Source organism: Petromyzon marinus, unplaced genomic scaffold (genome assembly GCF_048934315.1).
Source record: "Petromyzon marinus isolate PM22_M1 ecotype Great Lakes invasive population unplaced genomic scaffold, UKy_Petmar_22M1.pri1.0 PM_G_Scaffold_173, whole genome shotgun sequence".
In the NCBI taxonomy this organism is placed as follows: Eukaryota; Metazoa; Chordata; class Hyperoartia; order Petromyzontiformes; family Petromyzontidae; genus Petromyzon; species Petromyzon marinus.
The window spans coordinates 142,443-152,081 of NW_027422732.1; the positions used below are offsets into that span (position 1 = coordinate 142,443).

Below are 9,639 nucleotides of genomic sequence, written 5' to 3' on the forward strand. Positions count from 1 at the left end.
CAACAGCTATACAACTACGACTAAACAACAGCACAACAACGACTATACTACAGCTATACAACGACGACTATACAACAGCACAACAACGACTATACAACCGCTATACAACGACGACTAAACAACAGCACAACAACGACTATACAACAGCACAACAACGACTATACAACAGCTATACAACAACGACTATACTACAGCTATACAACAACGACTATACAACAGCTATACAACGACGACTAAACAACAGCACAACAACGACTATACAACAGCTATACAACGACGACTATACAACAGCACAACAACGACTATACAACAGCTATACAACGACTCTACAACAGCTATACAACGACGACTAAACAACAGCACAACAACGACTATACAACAGCTATACAACGACGACTAAACAACAGCACAACAACGACTATACAACAGCTATACAACGACTATACAACAGCTATACAACGACGACTAAACAACAGCTATACAACAACGACTATACAACAGCTATACAACGACGACTATACAACAGCACAACAACGACTATACAACAGCTATACAACTACGACTAAACAACAGCACAACAACGACTATACTACAGCTATACAACGACGACTATACAACAGCACAACAACGACTATACAACAGCTATACAACAACGACTATACTACAGCTATACAACAACGACTATACAACAGCTATACAACGACGACTAAACAACAGCACAACAACGACTATACAACAGCTATACAACGACGACTATACAACAGCACACCAACGACTATACAACAGCTATACAACGACTCTACAACAGCTATACAACGACGACTAAACAACAGCACAACAACGACTATACAACAGCTATACAACGACGACTAAACAACAGCACAACAACGACTATACAACAGCTATACAACGACGACTAAACAACAGCACAACAACGACTATACAACAGCTATACAACGACGACTAAACCACAGCACAACAACGACTATACAACAGCTATACAACGACTATACAACAGCACAACAACGACTATACAACAGCACAACAACGACTATACAACAGCACAACAACGACTATACAACAGCTAGACAACGACGACTATACAACAGCACAACAACGACTATACAACAGCTATACAACGACGACTGAACAACAGCACAACAACGACTATACAACAGCTATACAACGACGACTATACAACAGCACAACAACGACTATACAACAGCTATACAACGACGACTAAACAGCACAACAACGACTATACAACAGCTATACAACGACGACTAAACAACAGCACAACAACAACAACTTCTCCGGCGATGTCTACGATGGACAAAGAGAACTCGCGCGCCTCAGCTGCCCAAGGTTCGAGTGCTTTTGAGGGCGAATTTTTTTTTAAAATTTGTTTTAATTTATTTTAGTCGAAAAATGTTTTAAGTTTTTAATTTCATTTAGTCGAATATTTTTTTTAATTTAAAGTCGAACATTTTTTATTTAAAGCTTTCGTGACTGCAGCCGCCCACACCTCCTGCACCACCACCACCACCCCAGCCGCCCACATCTCCTGCACCACCACCACCCCAGCCGCCCACATCTCCTGCACCACCACCCCAGCCGCCCACACCTCCTGCACCACCACCACCCCAGCCGCCCACACCTCCTGCACCACCACCCCAGCCGCCCACACCTCCTGCACCACCACCACCCCAGCCGCCCACATCTTCTGCACCACCACCACCCCAGCCGCCCACACCTCCTGCACCACCACCACCACCACCACCCCAGCCGCCCACACCTCCTGCACCGCCACCACCACCCCAGCCGCCCACACCTCCTGCACCACCACCACCACCACCCCAGCCGCCCACACCTCCTGCACCACCACCACCCCAGCCGCCCACATCTCCTGCACCACCACCACCACCACCCCAGCCGCGCACATCTCCAGCACCACCACCACCACCCTGGCTGCCCCCCCTAACATCACGGCCCCCCCTTCCACCGCAGCGCTGGCGGCCCCCCCCTCGCGGCCGCGGCTCGTGACGCCGGTGCGCCGCTCGGCGCGGATCCACGCGGCGGGGGGGGCGGTGGGGGGGGGGCGACCCCCCCGGGGAGGGCCCTGAGGGACGGCGACACGGTGGGAGGCATTGCGGAGCTGCTGCTGGCAGCGGCCTACGCGGAGGAGGAGGAGGCAGACGATGTGGTGGTGCAGGAGGGCGCTGCTGGCAGGGGAGGGAGGGGGGGGGGCGGCGTCACCGCACGAGGTTCCTGCTGAGGGCCAACGCGGCGCTGGGGGACAACGCCCCCCAGCAGCAGCAGCAGCTCGGGCTACTGGGGGGCTGGGCGGTGAGCGGAGTGAGATGAGTGGTGGGGTGAGCGGAGGGGTGAGTGGAGGGGTGAGCGGAGGGGTGAGTGGAGGGGTGAGTGAGATGAGTGGAGGGGTGAGCGGAGGGGTGAGCGGAGGGGTGAGTGGGTGAGTGAGATGAGTGGAGGGGTGAGTGGGGTGAATGGAGGGGTGAGTGGGTGACTGGGTGAGTGAGATGAATGGAGGGGTGAGTGGGGTGAGTGGAGGGGTGAGTGAGTGAGATGAGTGGAGGGGTGAGTGGTGGGGTGAGTGGAGGGGTGAGTGGGTGAGTGAGATGAGTGGAGGGGTGAGTGGGGTGAGTGGAGGGGTGAGTGGGATAAGTGGAGGGGTGAGTGGGTGACTGGGTGAGTGAGATGAGTGGAGGGGTGAGTGGGGTGAGTGGAGGGGTGAGTGAGATGAGCGGAGGGGTGAGTGGGGTGAGTGGAGGGGTGAGTGAGATGAGTGGAGGGGTGAGCGGAGGGGTGAGCGGAGGGGTGAGTGGAGGGGTGAGTGGAGGGGTGAGTGAGATGAGTGGAGGGGTGAGTGGAGGGGTGAGTGAGATGAGTGGAGGGGTGAGCGGAGGGGTGAGTGGAGGGGTGAGTGAGATGAGTGGAGGGGTGAGCGGAGGGGTGAGCGGAGGGTGAGCGGAGGGGTGAGTGGAGGGGTGAGTGGGTGACTGGGTGAGTGAGATGAGTGGAGGGGTGAGTGGGGTGAGTGGATGGGTGAGCGGAGGGGTGAGCGGAGTGGTGAGTGGAGGGGTGAGTGAGATGAGTGGAGGGGTGAGCGGAGGGGTGAGCGGAGGGGTGAGTGGAGGGGTGAGTGGGTAACTGGGTGAGTGAGATGAGTGGAGGGGTGAGTGGAGGGGTGAGTGAGATGAGTGGAGGGGTGAGTGGAGGGGTGAGTGGGGGGGTGAATGGGGTGACTGGGTGAGTGAGATGAATGGAGGGGTGAGTGAGATGAGTGGTGGGGTGAGTGGAGGGGTGAGTGGAGGGGTGACTGGGTGAGTGGGGTGAGTGGAGGAGGGGAATGTTTCTGCAGCTGGCTGATGGCCTGTGGTGCTGTCCACCCCCCTATCTCCCCACCCCGGAGTGCCCTACAGTGCTGCCCTTAATTGCTACTCCCAACAGAACTTGCCACAAAAGTGTGCTGAGGCTACTGGGGGTGCCTTTGTCTTTGTATAGGCTGCCTGTCCTCCTCGCATCGCGTGTCACCCAATAATTCAGAAGCCACGTGGTTTGCTGTGCGTTTCAAGCTTTATTATCCAGCCACTCCGAGCGTAGCTGCCGTCACTACACACGCCACGTGATGGGGGCACGGCCACGCCCACTGGTGGGGCACGGCCACGCCCACTGGTGGGGCACGGCCACGCCCACTGGTGGGGCACGGCCACGCCCACTGGTGGGGCACGGCCACGCCCACTGGTGGGGCCCCTCGGTGCGAGGGTTTCCCGACGTTCAATTGCTGACCAGGATCGGAGGTCAGAATGAAACCACCAGATTCTGATGTTTATTTCTGCATTCACAACCACAAACGATGAGGATCATCAACCTCGTCAACCTCGTCATCCTCCCCTAGGAGGGAGCTCGAGAGCGATGGGTGACAGGGTGAGCTCGGAGCGACCCCACAAACTTTCACCGCTTTTGCTCGACTCACCATTACCGCCACCACATGGACAAACCCCGCACGCACGCAACAATATTTACACGCCGCAAGACAAAGGTCTACCACCACCACCCCCCCCCCTCTCTATCTCGCTCCCCCTACCCCATAGCTTGGAACAGACTGGCGAGCGACGTTTAGCGGCGTAGGCGGGCAGGGGGGCGCCCAGTAATCATCGCCAGCACCCGCAGCCACCTTAATCTCCCCTGTGGCGATGTTTACGATACGTACGGCGTGAAAGAAGTTCGACACGCACCACACGGCCGCCACCACTACCGCCATCACTACCGCCACCGCGTGTCACTGTAGACACATACACATAGACACACAGACACATAGACACACGCAGACACATAGACACACACAGAGACACAGACACACACAGACACAGACAAACACACGCAGAGATACATAGACACAGACACACACAAGACACATAGACACAGGCAGAGACAGGCACATGCAAAGCACGTAGACACACACAGACACACACGTAGAAATACACAAACAGACACACACACAGACATACTCACAGACACATAGACACACAGAGACACATAGACACAGACACATAGACAAACACACCAAGACAGACACACGCAGAGATACATAGACAGACACACACAAGACACATAGACACACACAGAGACACAGACACACACAGAGACACATAGGCAGACACATAGACACACACAGACACACATATAGAAATACACAGACATACTCACAGACACAGTCACACACACACAGAGACAGACACACACAGACAGAGGCGTGTGTCTGTGTGTGTGTCTGCCAGGATGAGTAAAAAAAAGGTGTCGTCTATCGACTTGGAAATAATCCCACGGGAACGCTGTCTCGAGAAAAAGATGACCGATAAAAGTGTTTTGAAGTTATATCCGTTGACTTGTGAACCGAATAAATCCCGTGTTCTTCACACATTGAGTCTCGTCATCGTTTTTCTTTTCTTACCTATAAAAGGCATTTTTTCTGTGTGTCTGTCCGTCTGTCTGTCTCTGTGTGGATGCACACTTGCTCGCGAACCGTGGAGTTTACTTTTTAAAAAGTAGCCGGGTACCACGCCGTAAGCCCCGTGGTGAGCCAGCGCCATTCCGTTTTCCCATCCGTAAACTTTAAAGTTGTTAAATTAACAATTTTGTGCTATTTCGCATTATTTAAGTATTTCCTTGCGCCGCTAAAGCTGCCCGGGGGTTGCTCCTAGCAACGCTCGCGCGTCATCGGTGGAGGGTGGGGGGGTATTTCTCATTAAGCGTTCAAAATGGTTTTACTTAACTTGATTCCTCTGTTTGTCGTGGTCAAATGTTGTGATAAAGATTTCGTCCACTTCCCATCGTCCAATCAATTCCACATTTTGCACACGGTACTCAGATCCGGTGACAATGCATGCCTGTATCAAAATCGGCATCAATTAATTGGCTCCCTTAAAACGATTAACATTTTGTATGGACGCCTTATTATTCTTATATATTTGTGTGTAGGTCAAAAACGCCGCGGTCTCTAAACTGTGGAATCGCCTCGCCTGCTCCGTGTGAACGAGTTACGGGCACCCTCACTCCACACAAACAAAAGTTGTACATTGAAGATTGATTTATAAAATAACCAATTAATTCAAGTAAGCGTTGATGTGTGAGCAGGCGCCGCATCATTGACGTACTTCTTGACGGTGAGTTGAACGAAGTTGTGAGAAAAAAGTTATTAAACTTCATTCCTCTGTTTGATGTTTTGGTCAAATCTTGTACTCAAGATGTCGTCCACTTCCCGTTGTCCAATCGAGTTCTTTACTTTTTAGTGCACTTTAAAATAAAACCGTTTTTAAAAGGAGTTTTTCACTATTCAAAAGCCACCACAACCATTTCAATGCTACAACGTTTGGGCAATTATAATTGAGTTAAACATTCTTGTCATAACCATTTTTGTATTACTATCCGAGTGTCTACCCTTAATTAACTCCTGTCTGGTTCTCATGAATTAACCAAAGCAGCATTACATTTTTGTGAACAGGGCTGAGGGTTCAGAGCATATACATTCTAATCTCAAATCATCAGTGACGTCGATAACTGGAACAGATGAGTATTCTTGGTTTTTTTGGTAAAGTCACCTCGTAGAAGGGAAACAATAAAATAATAAAAATATAAAACGATAAAATTATCACGACGTTTCGACTGCAACACAAGAAGCAATCATCAGGTGTGAAAACCACAGCAAGAACATTTCAAAAAAATTATTGCTGTGGTTTTAACACAAGAAAATTTGAAAAAAAAATATTTCTGTGGTTTTCATACCTGATGATGATTGCTTCTTGTGTTGCAGTCGAAACGTCGTGAGGGGAGACCTTCGTCCAGCAGACCTTCGTCCAGCAGCGGAGCGGAAGAGCAGCTGTCCGTGTGCGCAATGGGAACCGTCAATGAGACCGGGACGCGCATGGAGCTTTGTTTTCAAGGAGTCTTTCATTAAAGCCAGACGCCTGTTTGAACGATGAGCTCCTGCAGGCATATTGCCACGTGACGTTGGCGCTGATGTTACGTAGGCCAGGCGTTATTCGTAATGTTTGGGACGCTTTCAATCGGCAACCCAAGCAATTGGGATGGCGAGATTAATCTTCTTGGTTCTGTCGGTAAAGTCACGTAGAATGGGAATGAAATAATAAAATAATAAAAATAACACATTAACTAAAGCGCTGTCTTCCCGACAGTTCTGTTTCTTCACCTGAGGAAGGCTACTTGTGTTGTGGCCGAAACGTCGTGAGAATTTTATTTTATTATGTTTTATTTGTATTTTTTCATTATTTTATTATTTCCATTCTACGTGGTGACTTTACCAAAAGCACCAAGAAGATGAATTCCTGCAGTCACGAAAGCTTTAAAAAGGCAAGATTAATGTTTAGTTTTTGGCTGCTACAAATTTAAAGCTCGTTGAGCTTTAATTTGAGATAGCAAGGTCGCTTCTGAAATAGAGCTATATAGCTCACTGAGCCTTACCTGGTAAAGTAATAAATAGTTGTAATAGTTTAGTTGTAATGTACCATCCAAGGTTGGCATGCTCATATATATGTGTGTGATATAACCTATCCTTGGTACATTAGCAGTGGGATGATTGGCTGCCACCGTGTTCTAAACTTGTATTTACTACTGCACTTGTAATGACTATCGATCTATGACTTAAAGTTCTCGTTTTTAAACTCCTGGGGAATTTGATTGGACAAGCACACACACACATCTCATTTTCATTATTTCCTTTTGGGAGCACAAATCTGCTCTGGAGCTGATTTGTTCATACGTCAGAGGTATTCCTGTGAGTTCCAAAAGCGTTCTGGTTCCATACACCTGCAAATCGGATTAGAAGAACCAAACATCGGCAAGAGAGGAAGGGCGGAGGTCAAGTAGACATTTAAACAAATATTTGTTGCGGCTAAGGTTGGGGGTGTTAATACTTTAGCTCTGTCTGTCTGTAACTTGGGCTCACAATTGCTCTCGTCAAAATGATCCAATACGCGTACAACTTTAGTTTTAACTTGCGTTACTAGAGACTTGCCCAAAAAGAAAACGAGACAATTTGACCAAAGGGTTTCCCAAAACGTTTTCTGGCCAAGGTGATGATGTCAGAAAGCATGACGTCGTGTGACATCATCTCATTGTCAAACTTAGAAGGCGATGCCATTGAATCATCACGTTCGTTACGTACGAAACATCACGTTAATCACGCGTCAGTTTTCACATTGATCACTCGTCAGTAATCACATTAATCACTCGTCCGTAATCACATTGATCACTCGTCATTAATCACATTGATCACTCGTCATTAATCACATTGATCACTCGTCATTAATCACATTGATCACTCGTCATTAATCACATTGATCACTCGTCATTAATCACATTGATCACTCGTCATTAATCACATGTTCATCTCTGTTTAGGCATCCCACAGGGGAAAAATAAAATCAGTTCTAAAGAAATACATTTTAAATCCAGATGATTTAAAAGCACATAGCTCAAGTGGCTTCCTAATATCGGAAGGAAGAGCGTTCCAGACGGCCGCGGCAGCGCATCTGAAAGCGTGCGATGCGGTGGCCGTCCTTGTTCAATGGCCAATCAAAACGTTGCGTTGCTACGTTTGATTTTATATATGGTAGGTTAAATTCGTGGCAATATCCTCAAATAACTTTAACATGTGAAATGTTATAAACGTGTTGAACTATCAAAAATATGCGCCGTTTCAATTGTTTACTGCTTGTGACATTTGAATCCACAATTTATAACGCACGCAGCTATTTTGCCAGTCTAATCGTGGGTCGGGTCGGGTGTGCGATTGATGTCTCTGGTCTGGCGGGCACAGACCACGTGCAGCAAAACGCCGTAAACTCAGTGATCACCACCTGGCTAGATACACCAATCACGTGATAACTAGTGTAGCTAGCCTGGTGGTCACCACCTGGCTAGATACACAAGTCACGTGGTAACTAGTGTAGCTAGCCTGGTGGTCACCACCTGGCTAGCTACACTAGTCACGTGGTAACTAGTGTAGCTAGCCTGGTGGTCACCACCTGGCTAGATACACTAGTCACGTGATAACTAGTGTATCTAGCCTGGTGGTCACCACCTGGCTAGCTACACTAGTCACGTGGTCACCACCTGGCTAGCTACACTAGTCACGTGATAACTAGTGTAGCTAGCCTGGTGGTCACCACCTGGCTAGATACACCAGTCACGTGGTCACCACCTGGCTAGTCACGTGGTTATTAGTGTAGCTAGCCTGGTGGTCACCATCTGGCTAGCTACACTAGTCACGTGATAACTAGTGTAGCTAGCCTGGTGGTCACCACCTGGCTAGCTACACCAGTCACGTGGTCACCACCTGGCTAGCTACACTAGTCACGTGTCTCTGGTCTGGCGGGCACAGACCACGTGCAGCGAGACGCCGTACACTCAGTGTTGCTGTGCTACATCAGTTAGAGTTTTTAATTTCCGCCATCACACCGCGTCAAATATATCCTCAGCTATCAACAACAAATTAAAGACGTCATTTTATATTTTCCTCTCTCTCTCTCGAAAAACGAACCGTATTACAAATATGTGCACGCAATACACATTCGCGAAAATCAAACACGCATGAACAAATATGAAATATCGCAACAAATATCGTGACACACCGCGATTAATTGACCTACAAGTCTTGGGGGGGGGGGGGGGACCTCCCTTGCAGTTTGCAGTGGTACGGCTGAGACGCTTGACTGAGAGGTACTCACTTGATGACTCCCACTAGCAAAGAAACCTCGTGTGCAATGTCTCTGAAGCATCGGGAATTAACGTGGCATTAGCCCGGGCAACAAAAGACGCAGATCCCCCCCGTGGTAGCCTTTAACAGACTGTTGGGGCAAGTGCCCGTTAGCGAGTACCTCTGAAGCAGAATGTTTATTTAAACTGGAGAAATCCGATGAGCTATGAAGCTCTTTTTCACAGATGTCCAGTAGGCGCACGGGGTGAGAACGTTAAAACAACACAAAGTAGAACACGTGATGGTAGTGCAAAGTACAACAATGGTAAATAAATCGCCCACACACACACGCAACTAAACCATCCCCGTCCTACCAGGCAAAGCCCACTGAACTGCTATTC

General features: G+C 49.0%; 1 long non-coding RNA gene across 1 annotated transcript; it reads left to right on the top strand.

The window, feature by feature from the left end:
• The first annotated feature begins 2,220 nt into the window (after positions 1-2,220).
• LOC142911198 (uncharacterized) lies at positions 2,221-4,942 on the top strand. Its single transcript, XR_012933335.1, has 2 exons — positions 2,221-2,346; positions 4,116-4,942. It is a non-coding gene; the product is annotated as an uncharacterized LOC142911198 (long non-coding RNA).
• Positions 4,943-9,639: the final 4,697 nt, after the last annotated feature.